This window comes from Schistocerca cancellata, chromosome 11 (assembly GCF_023864275.1).
Source record: "Schistocerca cancellata isolate TAMUIC-IGC-003103 chromosome 11, iqSchCanc2.1, whole genome shotgun sequence".
Classification (NCBI taxonomy): domain Eukaryota; kingdom Metazoa; phylum Arthropoda; class Insecta; order Orthoptera; family Acrididae; genus Schistocerca; species Schistocerca cancellata.
The window spans coordinates 85,703,515-85,721,876 of record NC_064636.1 but is presented as its reverse complement, the minus strand read 5'-3'; the positions used below and the strand labels follow the sequence as shown (position 1 = coordinate 85,721,876).

The 18,362-nt window shown below is 44.6% G+C and overlaps 1 protein-coding gene and 1 non-coding gene across 2 annotated transcripts in view; both read right to left on the bottom strand.

The window, feature by feature from the left end:
• LOC126108650 (insulin-like growth factor 2 mRNA-binding protein 1) overlaps positions 1 to 18,362 on the bottom strand; it is an 824,356-nt gene that overhangs the window by 436,886 nt on the left and 369,108 nt on the right.
• On the bottom strand, positions 10,473 to 10,547 carry Trnap-cgg (transfer RNA proline (anticodon CGG)). The gene has a single exon. It is a non-coding gene; the product is annotated as a tRNA-Pro (tRNA).

The following is an 18,362-nucleotide window of genomic DNA, read 5'->3' as shown; positions in this document are numbered from 1 at the left end:
GAACAAGCTCACTTCTCAAAGGTTTAAATGGCTCTGAGCACTATGGGACTTAACATCTGAGGTCAGTCCCCTAGAACATAGAACTACTTAAACCTAAATAACGTAACGACATCACACACATCCATGTCCGAGGCAGGATTCGAACCTGCGACCGTGACGGTCGCGCGGCTCCAGACTGAAGCGCCTAGAACCGCTCGGCCACAACGGCCTGCCTCACTTCTCAAAAAGAGCGCACTTATACTTACATAACATCGAATATTATAGCATATACCTATACTAACTTAACAAGAAAGTACCAGATCCTATTAAAAACGAGAAGTTAGAAAAAATATTCCATGTAACGGGACACGAACCACCGAGCTCTCAAACATTTCGTCACGAATCTGTGATGCTATTCATTGCGTCTTTTTCTTTATTACGGTACCCACTGCGTGATATTTTTTTTATTTTTAGAAAAATTTCAATCTTATTTCAAGGATTGTATACGTTCATGTGTATATATACTTCATCTATACATATTTTACACTAGAACTGGAGCGATATTGAGTCAAAATACAAAAGGAAAACGAGCAGGTAAAGAAGGAGAGAACAAGGCAAAGCAAATCAGATGGGATACATAATAAAGAAAACAGCTATCATCAGAAAAATGAAATTAACAAACACCTTGCCGACGCAAAACAAGATTCAACCTGTTGGCGAAGAGGTCTCGATATCGAGGCATTTGCAAGCATGTCCAATAGGCTCATGTGATTTTCCCTCTCGCCTTCTACAACATAATGAACGAAGTGTCCCAGGAACCACATAACGGCATGGGTTTTCGACCGTGAAAAGAAGGAAGAATCTGGGCGCAATATGATGTCCGTAGTGTATAAAGTCTCAGAGGATCGAGTAAGGAAGGCCAATTGCGTCCTAATCCAAGACCAATTTGCTACATGACCTTCAAAAATAAAGCGATGTCGTATCGTATCAGTAGACGACTGCATAATCCGTGTCGCTAAGCTCACTACGGAAAAATAGCTCTTTCGTTGGGATCAAGTTATCTACTACCTTGTATCAAGAGGACGCTACACGCATCGGAAAAATCGGAAGACTGATATTGCACCAAACTGCCGTCCAGTTTGTTCGTGGCGATCCCTTTTCAACGAGGTTGGGGCAATGGCCTGCTTTCCAACGAGTCTGCACGAATTTCATGGTGAGGACGGGTCTCCATAAAATGTCAGCCCCTAAATAGCTCACCGCAAGACAGAAGTCACGAATATGTTTTAACTTATAATTTATGCTACCAACATCAACAGCGTGCTCAAGACTTGCAGGACGGACACAAAGAAATAAACGAGACGTGAATGTGTGAGTTTCTTGAGTTATCGTCAAAGCAGTACGACCCACATATAGCATCTACCTCTTCCTTCGTATATTAGCCAGGCCCAATCCCCCAGAGAACGAGGCTTCGTGACCACCCCATACCATAAGCAAGAGATATCTCTTTTCCATAAGAAACGACCAGACAATTGCTGTGGTTTATTCGCCATCATCGAGGGAGGCGGATAAACTTGAGCCACGTAATAAGCTTTGCATAAGACATTTGTATCCAGTATTCGAACTTTCTGGAGCAGAGTAAGAGAACGCCTTTCATGTTCCAGTATAGCTCCCTGATTTTTTCCGTTACAGACTTCCAGTTGAGCGTCGCCATTTCGAGTGGACAACGAACAATGATGGTACCGAAAGATGTATGTCGATCCACTGCAGTAGCCCATGGAACAACGGCGCCATGAAAACCTCGCAAACCTTCATTAAGTAGTGCACCTGAACTCCAACAATAATTATCGGTTACAGCCTTCAGTCGAGGTATCTCCGCAGAACCATCACGTGTCCGCGTATGCACGAACAGCTATAGTCCAACCTTTCAGCTGGGATGCTAGCATCCGAAGCAGGGGTTCCAGAGACAACACAAAGTCATTGAGAGCGGGCTTCCTTGAGGCAATCCCCGACGGATATTTATCATAGCCTCAGTTGGCCTTTAACAACTACCAAAGCTGGAATATCCGTAAACAGATTTGAGAGCACTCGCCGTGTATCAACAGTAAAACCAACTGCCTCCAGAATCCGAAGCAAAAAGTCGTGATTAACCCGATCAAATGCTTTATCGAAGTCTAGGACAGCAAGAGAAGGGGGCTAAAGTGACAACGGTTGTAGGATGACACTACCTAGCATATTACTATCATAAACACTTCAGTCATAGCTATATTACTAATTGAAATTTAGATATGACAAACTGTACCAAGACCAATGCATTTCTAATCGTTCCTCAACGGGCCGTTACCTTGAAATGCATACTGTCACAATACACAAGCTACAATATTTCTTTTACGATGAATATGACGTTTCTCGTCATTTCATTACAACGTATCATAATTTAACGATGGGTTATCGAGAGCTCCAGAGCCTCATAACTCTGCACCGAAGGGAGATGGCGTGCATGTGACGTAGCGGCATTCTGCCATCTCATTGGTCAACGTTCAAACGCACGTTCAGAATATCTGACAGGTATTGATCTGCATGTTCGGAAAGACTCCCCAACGTGCCATTCCACGCTATTACGTTAGAAACTCGGCTCGCTCAACGTTCTGATGCACGGTCTGTGTGCTGACGGCTTTAGGCATGCCTACGTCTACGAGTGTTGGAACTTTAATAGTTCAAATGGCTCTATGGGACTTAACTGCTGAGGTCATCAGTCCCGTAGAACTTAGAACGACGTAAACCCAACTAACCTAAGGACATCACACACATCCATGCCCGAGGCAGGATTCGAACCTGCGACCGTAGCGGTCACGCGGTTCCAAACTGAAGCGCTTAGAACCGCACGGCCACACCGGCCGGCGAACTTTAATAGTGGCAACTACTTATTTACAACTTACACAAAGTAGATAAACGATTCAATATTTTACCGTCCTTCGAGGGAGTCAGCAATAGTGTGTGCCACCGAAGTGGAAAGCTTTGGATTGGCTGAACAGCGCAGTCGTGTTGATAGCTCGAGAAGAGCGGTCTACTACCCTACGAGTCACTGTAACAATTCTGAAGCGAATGCCACGAAGTGCTTCCATCCTCTGCAGCTGTCGGCACACAAAACGTACTGTCGAACGTCAACGCTGAGCGTGCCGATTCAACGTGCTGCTGAACGCTCAGAAACGATGCGGCTTGTGCCTCAACTTGTTATACGCGATCGCAGCGCGCTCAAGCGGCAGTTGTCGGCTGTATCTGGCTCGCACATCACACTGTTTAAGAAGTGGCCGGGCGTAAAATTCATACGTTAGCTCTATTACAACGTGCATTTGCTCCTTTGTCCATATGCTTGTAATGTTGCTGTGTTTTAGTATAAATAAATAAAAACTTGAAATCCGCGGACATGTTAAACTGAAGAGCCAAAGAAACTTGTTCACCTGCCTTTTATCGCGTGCAGCCCTCGCGAGCACGCAGAAGTGCAGCAATACGATGTGGCATGGACTCGATTAATGTCTGAAGTAGTGCTGGAGGGAACTGACACCATCAGTCCTGGAGGGCTGTCCACTAATCCATAAGGGTACCAGAGAGTGGAGATCTCTTCTGAAAGCACGTTGCAAGGCATCCCATATACACTCCTGGAAATGGAAAAAAGAACACATTGACACCGGTGTGTCAGACCCACCATACTTGCTCCGGACACTGCGAGAGGGCTGTACAAGCAATGATCACACGCACGGCACAGCGGACACACCAGGAACCGCGGTGTTGGCCGTCGAATGGCGCTAGCTGCGCAGCATTTGTGCACCGCCGCCGTCAGTGTCAGCCAGTTTGCCGTGGCATACGGAGCTCCATCGCAGTCTTTAACACTGGTAGCATGCGGCGACAGCGTGGACGTGAACCGTATGTGCAGTTGACGGACTTTGAGCGAGGGCGTATAGTGAGCATGCGGGAGGCCGGGTGGACGTACCGCCGAATTGCTCAACACGTGGGGCGTGAGGTCTCCACAGTACATCGATGTTGTCGCCAGTGGTCGGCGGAAGGTGCACGTGCCCGTCGACCTGGGACCGGACCGCAGCGACGCACCGATGCACGCCAAGACCGTAGGATCCTACGCAGTGCCGTGGGGGACCGCACCGCCACTTCCCAGCAAATTAGGGACACTGTTGCTCCTGGGGTATCGGCGAGGACCATTCGCAACCGTCTCCATGAAGCTGGGCTACGGTCCCGCACACCGTCAGGCCGTCTTCCGCTCACGCCCCAACATCGTGCAGCCCGCCTCCAGTGGTGTCGCGACAGGCGGGAATGGAGGGACGAATGGAGACGTGTCGTCTTCAGCGATGAGAGTCGCTTCTGCCTTGGTGCCAATGATGGTCGTATGCGTGTTTGGCGCCGTGCAGGTGAGCGCCACAATCAGGACTGCATACGACCGAGGCACACAGGGCCAACACCCGGCATCATGGTGTGGGGAGCGATCTCCTACACTGGCCGTACACCACTGGTGATCGTCGAGGGGACACTGAATAGTGCACGGTACATCCAAACCGTCATCGAACCCATCGTTCTACCATTCCTAGACCGGCAAGGGAACTTGCTGTTCCAACAGGACAATGCACGTCCGCATGTATCCCGTGCCACCCAACGTGCTCTAGAAGGTGTAAGTCAACTACCCTGGCCAGCAAGATCTCCGGATCTGTCCCCCATTGAGCATGTTTGGGACTGGATGAAGCGTCGTCTCACGCGGTCTGCACGTCCAGCACGAACGCTGGTCCAACTGAGGCGCCAGGTGGAAATGGCATGGCAAGCCGTTCCACAGGACTACATCCAGCATCTCTACGATAGTCTCCATGGGAGAATAGCAGCCTGCATTGCTGCGAAAGGTGGATATACACTGTACTAGTGTCGACATTGTGCATGCTCTGTTGCCTGTGTCTATGTGCCTGTGGTTCTGTCAGTGTGATCATGTGATGTATCTGACCACAGGAATGTGTCAATAAAGTTTCCCCTTCCTGGGACAATGAATTCACGGTGTTCTTATTTCAATTTCCAGGAGTGTATGCCCCGTAATGTTCCTGTGTGGGAAGTTTGGTGGCCAGCAGAAGTGTTTAAACTCAGAAGAGTGATCCTGGAGCCACTCTGTAGCAATTCTGGACATGCTGGGTGTCGCCTGCCAAGTCGGGATGTACAATGGACACGAATGGATGCGGGTGATCAGACAGGACGCTTACGTACGTGTCACCTGTTTGAGTCGTATCCAGACGTACCAGGGGTCCCATATCACTCCAATTGCACACACTCCACACCATTACAGAGCCTCCACTAGCTTGAACGGCCCGTGCTGACATGCAGGGTCCATAGATTAGTGAGGTTGTCTCCATACCCGTACACACCCATCCGCTCTATACAATTTGAAACGAGCCTCGTCCGACCAGGCAACATGTTTCCAGTCTTCAACAGTCCAATGTCGGTGTCGACGGGCCCAGGCGAGGTGTAAAGCTTTGTGTCGCGCAGTCATCAAGGGTACACGAGTAGGCCTTGGGCTCCGAAAGCCCATATCGGTGATGTTTCGTTGAATGATTCACACGCCGACACTTGTTGATAGCCAAGCACTGGAATCTCAAGCAGTTTGCGGAAGGGTTGCACTTCTGTCACGTTGACACGTTCTTGGACGATTTTCCTCCGGCCGCAGCGACGTCGGACATTTCATATTTTATCGGATTCCTGATGTTCACGATACACTCGTGAAATGGTCTTGTATAGGCGTTGCCGACCGCAGCGCCGTATTCTATTCTGTATTTGAATACCCATGCCTACCACTTTCTTTGGCGTTTCAGTGTATAAGGCAAAAAAGGAAATTGCTAGAACATTGACGTATAAAAGTTCCATTACAAACAGTGCGTTACACATTCTTACTTGATCACTGTTCCTATTCGGCAAGCGGAAGATTTACAAAACGTGAAATAAGAAACTTAAAACGAGTATGTTCAAAATATCTTAGTGCAAATGGTCCTACCTGTCTTTTAGATTAAACCAATGAACGATGCGAACTCCTCAGAAACAGCACGGTTATATTTACATAACATCGAACATTATAGAATTTAATTTTATTAAATTAACAAAAAGTATCAGAACCTATTAGAAAACTCGATGACTAGCAATAAAAATATTTTTATGTACTGTGGCCGAACCAGCGGCACGTGAACAGCCGCTTTGCCATTCTGCGATGGCATTGATTCCAGTATATCGATTATAGGGGTGTAAGGGGTAGATTCTATCCCGAAGACATCGATCATGCAAAATGCAACTCGCACTTTCTTCACATGACATGCTGAAAGCTTTGAATCGAAGCAGTCAGGAAGATACTGTATTTCTTGATTTTCAAAACGCGTTTGCAATCAGTCTACTAACAAGGGAACCTCCCCATCGCACCCCCCCCCCCCCCTCAGATTAGGTTATAAGCCGGCACAGTGGATAGGCCTTGAAAAACTGAACACATATCAATCGAGAAAACAGGAAGACGTTGTGTGGAACTACGAAAAAAATAAGCAAAATATACAAACTGAGTAGTCCATGCGTAACATATGCAATATTATAAGGGCAGCGTGAGCCGTGTTCCCGTGGTTAGCGTGAACAGCTGTGGAACGAGAGGTCTTTAGTTCAAATTTTCCTACGACTGAAAATTTTGCTTTCTTTATTTTCGCAAAGTTATTATCTCTCCGTTCCTTCATTGACGTCTCTGTTCACTGTAATAAGTTTAGTGTCTGTGTTTTGCGACCGCACCACAAAACCGTGCGATTAGTTGACGAAAGGACGTGCCTCTCCAATGGGAACCGAAAACATTTGATCGCAAGGTCATAGGTCAACCGATTCCTCCACAGGAAAACACGTCTGATATATTCTATACGACACTGGTGACAGCATGTGGGTCACATGACAGGAATATGTTGTCGACCCACCTAACTAGTACACTTGGCGAATGGGTAAAAAGATTCTTCTACCTTGCCCGATTTAGGTTTTCTTGTGGATGTAATAATCACTCCAAAAAAAGTGATGAAAAATTAAGAGTTCGTCACATAAACTGAAGATAAAAAGTTAAAATTTCCAGTCGAGGGAAGATTTGAACTAAAGACCTCTCGTTCCGTAGCTGTTCACGCTAACCACGGGACCACGGCACTCCTCACCTCACACTGCCCTTAATATTGCCTATATTACTCATGGACGACCCACTTCGTATATTTTGCTTATGTTTTCATAGTTCCACATAACTTCTTCCTGTTTTCTCGATCGATCAGTGTTCAGTTTTTCAAGTTCTATCCACTGTGCCAACTTATAACTAAATCTGAGGGGGGGTGCGATGGGGAGGTTCCCTTGTAAGGAGATTGCTTAAAAATCACTCGTGCGGCCCATCCCTGAATACTGCTCAAGCATATGGGACCCGTACCAAATAGGACTAACAGGGGATATTGAACGTATACACAGAGGGGAACAGCACGAATCGCCAAAGCTTTATCTGATCAGTTGGGGAGTATAACTGAGATGCTGAAGGAACTGAACTGGAATAGTCTTGAAGATAGACGAACGAGGTGCGTTTGAAAAGACCGTGCAAAGTCCGAGAGGTGGCGCCACGGGCGCTTATCGAGGTCATGTTTAGTTAGTAGCATCTTTGGAAAGAACGCACACCACGTTTCAGCTATATTGGTCTATTTCTTTGTGTTTGGCATTTGTGTGAATCAAGGAAGTCGAGTGACTGTCAAAAAATGGACGAAAAAGAATTTCGTGTGGTGATTAAACATTACTTTATGAAAGGCTAAACGTCTCAGGAGACTAAAGAGAGGGTTGGTAAACATTACGGTGACTCTGCACCTTCGATTAGAACAGTTTATAAGTGGTTTCAAAATTTTCGGAGTGGCCATATGGGCACAAGTGAAGCTGAACGTTCTGGACGCCCTGTGGAGATTACGACTCCAGAAATCATTGATAAAATCCACGATGGGGTGATGGATGACAGAAGAGTTAAGGTGCGTGAGATTGCTAGTGCTGTGGGCATCTCGAATGAACGGGTACGTAATATTTTGCATAAACATTTGGATATGAAAAAGCCGTCCTCAAGATGGGTTCCGCGGTTGCTCACACTTGACCAAAAACAGAATCGTGTGAAGTGTTGCAAGGATGGTTAGCAGCTGTTCAGGGAGAATCCGCAGGATTTTAAGCGTCATTTCGTCACTGTGGATGAAACATGGATACATTACTATACTCCAGAGACCAAACAACAATCTAAACAATGGGTTACCAATGGAGAATCTGCACCAAAAGAGACGAAGACCATTCCTTCGACCGGAAAGGTTATGGCGACTGTCTTTTGGGATTCGCAAGGGATAATCCTCATCGACTATCTGGAAAAGGGTAAAACTATTACAGGTGCATATTATTCATCGTTACTGGACCGTTTGAAAACCGAGCTGCAAGAAAAACGCCGGCGATTGGACTGCAAAAAAGTCCTTTTCCATCACGACAGTGCACCAGCACACACCTCAGCAGTTCTGGTCTCAAAATTAATGGAAATAGGATTCCAACTCGTTTTACATCCCCCCTGTTCTCCACACTTGGCTTCCTCGGACTACTATTTGGCCCCCAATTTGAAGAAATGGCTGGTGGGACAAACATTTTATTCAAACGAGGAAGTGATTGCAGCAACTAATAGCTATTTTGCAGACTTGGACAATTCCTGTTATTCGGAAGTGATCAACAAATTAGAACAGCGTTGGATGAAATGTATCAGTCTAAAATGAGACTATGTCGAAAAATAAAAAAGGTTTACCCCAAACACGTAAGTAGTTTTTATTTTTGCACGGACTTTTCAAACGCCCCTCGTAAACTATCCCGAGAAAGTCTACTAACGAAGTTTCGAGAACCAGGTTTGTATAGTGATCCTAGAAATATATTTCAATCACCTACGTATCGCTCACATAGAGATCGTGACGATAGGATTAGACTAACTGCTTCACGCACAGAGGCATTCCAAAAATCATTCTTCCAGCGCTCCATAAGAGAATGGAACGGGAAGAACAGTGGGACGTACCCTCTACCATGCACCTCATGGAGGTTCGCAGTTTATAGGTGTAGATGTAGATGTAGGCGGCAGTGTGGAACTGTACGGACCGAGCGAGGTGGGACAGTGGTTAGCACTCTGGACTCCCATTCTGGAGGACAACGGTTCAAAACAAGGCCATCCTGATTTAGCTTTTCCTTGATTTCTCGGAATCGCTCCAGGAAAATGCCGGGATGGTTCCTCTGAAAGAGATCGGCTGACTGCCTTCCCCATCCTTTTCTAATCCGATGGGACCGATGAAAAATGGTTGAATTGGCTCTGCGCACTATGGGACTTAACTTTGAGGTCATCAGTCCCCTAGAACTTAGAACTACTTAAACCTAAGTAACCTAAGGACATCACACACATCCATGCCCGAGGCAGGATTCGAACCTGCGATCGTAGCGGTCGCGCAGTTCCAGACTGTAGCGCCTAGAACCGCTCGGCCACTCTGGCCGGCGATGGGACCGATGACCTCGCTTTTTGGTCCCCTCCCCCTCTCCCCCCCCCCCACCCAAGTCAATCAATCACAATTGTATGGAACGCCTTCTGCAAGTGAAGGAAGACGGAATCAAGTTGGCCGCCGTTACCTGTCCCTCTCGTGGTGGAACACACCGAGCTGGGTAGCTAGGAGGTGGAGTTCGCGCGCTGTGAGAGCAGGCGACACGTGCGTGGGTGTTTTCGCTCTCTTGGAACTGCCAGGTATGCGCCTGCCTCCCCCACTGCGCTCTGTTTGTGTCGGCACTCACCAGCCGGCTTGTGTTCGACATTCTTGCCCCTGTCCTTATGAGTCACCGACAAGGTCGTCAGCAGGTATACATACCTCTTTCTAGAAGAGAAAAAAAGGTGGCAATTTTAAGAAGAATGTGAAAAAAACTGAACAACTGCAAGGAGGACTCACGCTGTGAGGATTCCGTACAAACTTAATTATGTTCATGGATAGTTGATGGGTCAGTATCAAAATATGTGACGCAGATGCCCTTGTCTTTTGACTGCATTGACTTAGAAGCCAAGGGACTGTAGAACTAAGGGTATGAATAGATGTCAACTTCATACTTAAAGCTGTTCCTGACAAAAAGAGCTGGCCGAAGTGGCCGTGCGGTTAACGGCGCTGCAGCCTGGAACCGCAAGACCGCTACGGTCGCAGTTTCGAATCCTGCCTCGGGCATGGATGTTTGTGATGTCCTTAGGTTAGTTAGGTTTAACTAGTTCTAAGTTCTAGGGGACTATTGACCTTAGCAGTTGAGTCCCATAGTGCTCAGAGCCATTTGAGCCATTTGACAAAAAGAGGTCTTAGCAACAGACGGAGCGACAGTCGAAGGCCAAAGTACTCTAAAAGACAACGGAGAAGCGTAATACAGGTAACTTCCTGGCAGATTAAAACTGTGTGCCGGACCGAGACTCGAACTCGGGACCTTTGCCTTCCGCGGGCAAGTGCTCTACCAACTGAGCTACCCAAGCACGACTCACGCCCCGTGCTCACAGCTTTACTTCTGCCACTACCTCGTCTCCTACCTTCCAAACTTTACAGATGCTCTCCTACGAACCTTGCAGAACTAGCACTCCTGAAAGAAAGGATATTGCAGAGACTTGGCTTAGCCACAATGTTATGGGAAAGCCGAATCAAAAACAAATACAAATATCTACTAAAGAGACTACCTGTATTACCACCACGAGTGTCTTTCCGCCATCCACCTAACCTTCGTAACCTCTTGATTCATCCCTATGAAATACCCAAACCACCTTCCCTACCCTCTGGCTCCTACACTTGTAACCGCCCCCGGTGTAAGACCTGTCCCATGCACCCTCCCACCACCACCTACTCCAGTCCTGTAACCCGGAAGGTGTACACGATCAATGTGCGGATGGATGTGTGTGTGTGTGTGTGTGTGTGTGTGTGTGTACCTGTCCCCTTTTTCCCCCTAAGGTAAGTCTTCCCGCTCCTGGGATTGGAATGACTCCTTCCCCTCTCCCTTAAAACCCACATCCTTTCGTCTTTCCCTCTCCTGCCCTCTTTCCTGATGAAGCAACCGTGGGTCGCGAAAGGTTGAAGTTTTTGTGTGTGTTTGTGTGTTTTTTATTGTGTCTATCTGCCAGCGCTTTCTCGTTTGTTAAGTCGCAGCATAGTTTTTAATATATATAACAGGTAGTCTCTTTAGTAGATCTTTGTATTTGTTTTTGATTCGGCTTCCCCATAACATTCTCTATATGGGTTCGTTTTTTCTTTTCTTTCGAGCTTAAGCTGTTCGTAATTGTAATTCGTAGGTATTTAATTGAATTTACTACCTTTGAATTTGGTTGATTTATCGTGCAACTGAAGTTTAACCAACACTTTTATCACTCTTGTGGGTGAACTCACACTTTACATTAGTTGCGGTCAATTGCCAACATTAGCATCATGTTGAAGAAATAAGACCCCTGAAATAGACAGCATTCGATTCGAACTACTGATAGCCTTGGGAGAGCCAGCCCTGACAGAACTGTCTGGTGACCAAGATGTATGAGAAATGCGAAATTCCGTCAGACTTCAAGAGCTATATAATAATTCCAATCCTAAAGGAAGCAGGTGTTGACAGATGTGAAAATTACCGAACTATCAGTTTGATAAGTCACAGCTGCAAAATACTGACAGGAATTATTTACAGACGAATGGAAAAACTGGTAGACGCCAACATCGGGGAAGATCATTTTGGATTCCGCACAAATGTGAGGCAATACTGACCCTACGACTTATCTTAGAAGATAGATTAAGGAAATGTGTACCTACGTTTCTAGCATTTGTAGACTTAGAGAAAGCATTTGACAAAGTTGATTGGAATACTGTCTTTCAAGTCCTGAAGGTGGCTCGGGCTAAATACAGGGAGCGAAAGGCTGTTTACAATTTGTACAGAAACCAGATAGCAGTTACAAGTGTCGAGGCGCGTAAAAGGGAAGCAGTGGTTGATGAGGGGGTGACACAGGGTTGTAGCCTATCCCCAACGTTATTCAATTTATACATTGAGCTAGCAGTAAAGGAAACAAAAGAAAAATGTGGAGTAGGAATTAAAATCCATGGAGAAGAAATAAAAACTTTGAGATTTGGCGATGACATTGTAATTCTGTCAGAGACAGCAAAGGACCTGGAATTGCAGTTGAACAGAATGGACAGTGCCTTGAAATGAGGCTATAAAATGAACATCAACAAAAGCAACACGAGGATAATGGAATGTAGTCTAATTAAATCTGGTGATGCTGAGGGTATTAGATTAGGAAATGAGAAAGTAGTAGATGAGTTTTGCTATTTGGAAAGCAAAATAACTGATGATGGTCGAAGTAGAGAGAGGATATAAAATGTAGACGCAACGTCAAGAAAAGCGTTTCTGACGAAGAGAAATTGTTAACATTGAGTATAGATTTAAGTGTCAGGAAGTCTTTTCTCAAAGTATTTGTATGGAGTGCAGCCATGTATGACTGTGAAACGTGGACAATATTTAGTTTAGACAAGAAGAGAATTGGGAAGGAGAGAAATTTGTGGCACAATTTGTCTAGAAGAAGGGATCGGTTGGTAGGACATGTTCTGAAGCATCAAGGGATAACCAATTTAGTATTGGAGGGTAAAAATCGTAGAGGGGAGACCAAGAGATGAATGCACTAAGCAGATTCATAAGGATTTAGGGTGAAATAGCTACTTGGAAATGAAGAAGCCTGCATAGGATAGAATAGCATGGAGAGCTGCAGCAAACCAGTCTCTCGACTGAAGACCACAACACTAATATGTTATGTAAAACGTTTTGCAATTGGTTTTAATCTTTTGATGTCTTTACTAGACGATACACGACAGAACCATCGACAAAACGACCTAAAACAGCAGCTCACATTGTCTCCTAAATCGTTTATAATAATAAGGGACAGCAGAGGGCCTATAACACTATCATGAGGAACGCCAGAAATTATTTCTGTTTTACTCAATGACTGCGAACTGTGACCCCTCTGACAGGAAATCACGAATCCACTCGCAGAACTGAGACGATATTCCATATGTAAGCAACCTGATTACACGCCACTTGTGAGGTACGGTATCAACAGTCTTCTGGAAATCTAGAAATACAGAATCAACGTGAAATCCCTTGTCGATAGCACTCAACATTTCGTGTGAGTGAAGAGTTAGTTGTGTTTCACCAGAATGACGTTTTCTAAAGTCAGGATTAAAAAACGTCGTTCTTGTGAAACACAATAAACCATTCTGTTCAAGGTAAATGATAATGATCGAACACAATATATGTTCCAAAATAATAGATGATATGCGCCTGTGAATTAGTAGATTACTTTTGCTGCCTTTCTTGGCTTTGTTGGGAGCATTTTAGGAAACTGGAGCTCATCTACAATGGGGAGAATGTACATAACAGTAGCGCGAACCACTCTGGAGTAATGCTCGAGTTTTTGGTATACCCACCATGTAGCATTAAAGGAAAAGAGAAGCAATTTACAAGTGTGCCACGAGATTTGTTACTGGTATGTCTTACCAACACGGACTTTTGGCGTGAACTCAAATCAGAATTCCCGGAGGGAAGACGAAGTTCTTGAAATGGTACTGAGAAAGTTTAGAGCATTACTGATACACTGTAAGAACGAATCCACTGCAATGATCGTGCATCGCCTGTACGACCCGCCAAGGCACGGTAAGTGAAATCAGGGCTCCTAAATAAGCTCATATTCGAACTGCCCGTTTCTGAGCCACAATTATCCTTTGAGAATGGGCAGATATGTTTAGAGAGAGAGAGGGAGAGAGAGAGAGGCCAATGTCAGAATACACAGACTAGTGAACGGGTTCGACAAGAGATTCGCGAACATACACCACTTATTACTCAAACTGCCCGTTTCTGAGCCAAAACTATCCTTTGAGAATGGGCAGAGTACATATATATATCCTTTACTTTCGTTTGTTGTTAACAATGGCTGATTATTCCCAAGAAGTAGCAGTTTTCACCCAGTTAATACTAGGCAGAAATTCAATAAATTCAATCTGCATTTGGATCGCACTTTCTTGACTCTTGTTCAGTATACTGCTGCATACATTTTCCAAAAAGACACCACAAGAATTAAAAACTCTTGGCAGTAATCCACGCTCTTTCAAATCTAATCTGAAGAATTTCCTCACGTGTAACTCCTTCTGTTCTGCCGAGGAGTTTCTTGAACAATTAAACTGTTTCATATGCTATAGTGTTAATTGAGTTTACGTATACTTATGGTTTGTCTTTTCTTGGGTTCATAAGCATTTTATTTTTATATGTTATTACTTTTATGTTGTAATTTCACGTACTGATACGTTCCATTACCTTGGAAATTTGCTCCTTAGTTTGGTCCTACGAAACTATACGTGTAAAATAAAATAATAAAAAAAAACAGGTAAGGTACTGACTGGCAATGGTGTAAAGTACCCTACGCCATGCACCTTACGTTCGCTTACACAATACGTATGTAGACGTAATTGTAGAAAGGGGACTTGCAACGTAACGTGGAATCCGGACCGCGTGTCGTTCCTGGCAAGCCTTCAAAGCATATGAAGTGAAGGTTGGGTTAAAGGCAGACTGCAATATTCTGCGGTGCAACTGGGAATCGTGCCCACGGCCTCACGGGTTCCCGGAACACGCTTTACCAGTGGACTACTAGACCTGACTGGCGATCACGGATTTGGAATTTGAACACTAAACCACACTGTGATGCATAACGAAGTATACAGGGTGTTTTACAACTCATGTTAGACACTTCGAGAAGTTGTAGACGGGACTTAGTAGATCACGTTTTACATAGGAACCCATGTCCGGAAACGTCTTCCAACGACGCCGCAGGGTTCAAAGTTACAGGCACCGGCGCCTGCAAATGTACGTATATAGTGGGTGATTTTGTGAGGATGTTACAAAGATGATGGACGAATGTATCAATTTGAGGTAAGGATCTCTGTGCCGGAAACGAACGAGTCGAAAGTTAAAAGCGAAAACCGTTTTGATACCTCTGACAGTGGAATAAAAGTATAGGTACTGTTGCTAAGACTGAGATCTAAAATGCATACTTTAAAAGCTATGAGCACTGCTCAGTAGAGGAAACGTGTTTCACACTAGCGTAGGTGAACAAGTCATCATAGCTCCTCAGGTACGCATATTAGAGCCCATGATTACTAGACATTTCTTCTTGTCTTGGTCCATACTACCGCCTTTGAAAGTTGCTTACCCTACATTCTTAACAACGACAGTACTAATACATATATTCCAAGCTGTCAGAGGTATCAGAACGGTTTTCGTTTAGAACTTTCGACTCGTTCGTTTCCGGACCAAGGACCCCTTCTTCAAATTGATACAGTTATTCGTCTCCTTAATCCTTGAAACCCCTCCATGAACCATGGACCTTGCCGTTGGTGGGGAGGCTTGCGTGCCTCAGCGATACAGATAGCCGTAGCGTAGGTACAACCACAACGGAGGGGCAGCAGCCTTTTCAGTAGTTGCAGGGGCAACAGTCTGGATGATTGACTGATCTGGCCTTGTAACAATAACCAAAACGGCCTTGCTGTGCTGGTACTGCGAACGGCTGAAAGCAAGGGGAAACTACGGCCGTAATTTTTCCCGAGGGCATGCAGCTTTACTGTGTGATTAAATGATGATGGCGTCCTCTTGGGTAAAATATTCCGGAGGTAAAATAGTCCCCCATTCGGATCTCCGGGCGGGGACTACTCAAGAGGACGTCATTATCAGGAGAAAGAAAACTGACGTTCTACGGATCGGAGCGTGGAATGTCAGATCCCTTAATCGGGCAGGTAGGTTAGAAAATTTAAAAAGGGAAATGGGTAGGTTAAAGTTAGATATAGTGGGAATTAGTGAAGTTCGGTGGCAGGAGGAACAAGACTTTTGGTCAGGTGACTACAGCGTTATAAACACAAAGTCAAATAGGGGTAATGCAGGAGTAGGTTTAATAATGAACAGGAAAATAGGAATGCGGGTAAGCTACTACAAACAGCACAGTGAACGCATTATTGTGCCCAAAATAGAAACGAAGCCCACTCCTACTACAGTAGTACAAGTTTATATGCCAACTAGCTCTGCAGATGACGAAGAAATTGAAGAAATGTATGATGAAATAAAAGAAATTATTCAGATAGTGAAGGGAGACGAAAATTTTATAGTCATGGGTGACTGGAATTCGAATCTAGGAAAAGGGAGAGAAGGAAACGTAGTAGGTGAATATGGATTGGGGCTAAGAAATGAAAGAGGAAGCCACCTGGTAGAATTTTGCACAGAGCACAACTTAATCATAGCTAACACTTGGTTTAAGAATCATGATAGAAGGTTGTATACATGGATGGACCCTGGAGATACTAAAAGGTATCGGATAGATTATATAATGGTAAGACAGAGATTTAGGAACCAGGTTTTAAATTGTAAGACATTTCCAGGTGCAGATGTGGACTCTGGCCACAATCTATTGGTTATGACCTGTAGATTAAAACTGAAGAAACTGCAAAAAGGTCGGAATTTAAGGAGATGGGACCTGGATAAACTGAAAGAACCAGAGGTTGTACAGAGTTTCAGGGAGAGCATAAGGGAACAATTGACAGGAATGGGGGAAAGAAATACAGTAGAAAAAGAATGGGTAGCTTTGAGGGATGAAGTAGTGAAGGCAGCAGAGGATCAAGTAGGTAAAAAGACGAGGGCTAGTAGAAATCCTTGGGTAACAGAAGAAATATTGAATTTAATTGATGAAAGGAGAAAATATAAAAATGCAGTAAATGAAGCAGGCAAAAAGGAATACAAACGTCTCAAAAATGAGATCGACAGGATGTGCAAAATGGATAAGCAGGGATGGCTAGAGGACAAATGTAAGGATGTAGAGGCTTATCTCACTAGGGGTAAGATAGATACTGCCTACAGTAAAATTAAAGAGACCTTTGGAAATAAGAGAACCACTTGTATGGACATCAAGAGCTCAGATGGGAACCCAGTTCTAAGCAAAGAAGGGAAAGCAGAAAGGTGGAAGGAGTATGTAGAGGGTCTATACAAGGGCGATGCACTTGAGGACAATATTATGGAAATGGAAGAGGATGTAGATGAAGATGAAATGGGAGATACGATACTGCGTGAAGAGTTTGACAGAGCACTGAAAGACCTGAGTCGAAACAAGGCCCCCGGAGTAGACAACATTCCATTGGAACTACTGACGGCCTTGGGAGAGTCAGTCCTGACAAAACTCTACCATCTGGTGAGCAAGATGTATGAAACAGGCGAAATATCCTCAGACTTCAAGAAGAATATAATAATTCCAATCCCAAAGAAAGCAGGTGTTGACAGATGCGAAAATTTCCGAACAAACAGTTTAATAAGCCACAGCTGCAAAATACTAACACAAATTCTTTACAGACGAATGGAAAAACTAATAGAAGCCGACCTCGGGGAAGATCAGTTTGGATTCCGTAGAAATACTGGAACACGTGAGGCAATACTGACCTTACGACTTATCTTAGAAGAAAGATTAAGGAAAGGCAAACCTACGTTTCTAGCATTTGTAGACTTAGAGAAAGCTTTTGACAATGTTGACTGGAATACTCTCTTTCAAATTCTTAAGGTGGCAGGGGTAAAATACAGGGAGCGAAAGGCTATGTACAATTTGTACAGAAACCAGATGGCAGTTATAAGAGTCGAGGGACATGAAAGGGAAGCAGTGGTTGGGAAGGGAGTAAGACAGGGTTGTAGCCTCTCCCCGATGTTATTCAATCTGTATATTGAGCAAGCAGTAAAGGAAACAAAAGAAAAATTAGGAGTAGGTATTAAAATCCATGGAGAAGAAATAAAAACGTTGAGGTTCGCCGATGACATTGTAATTCTGTCAGAGACAGCAAAGGACTTGGAAGAGCAGTTGAACGGAATGGATGGTGTCTTGAAGGGAGGATATAAGATGAACATCAACAAAAGCAAAACGAGGATAATGGAATGTAGTCGAATTAAGTCAGGTGATGTTGAGGGTATTAGATTAGGAAATGAGACACTTAAAGTAGTAAAGGAGTTTTGCTATTTGGGGACCAAAATAACTGATCATGGTCGAAGTAGAGAGGATATAAAATGTAGACTGGCAATGGCAAGGAAAGCGTTTCTGAAGAAGAGAAATTTGTTAACATCGAGTACAGATTTAAGTGTCAGGAAGTCATTTCTGAAAGTATTTGTATGGAGTATAGCCATGTATGGAAGTGAAACATGGACGGTAAATAGTTTGGACAAGAAGAGAATAGAAGCTTTCGAAATGTGGTGCTACAGAA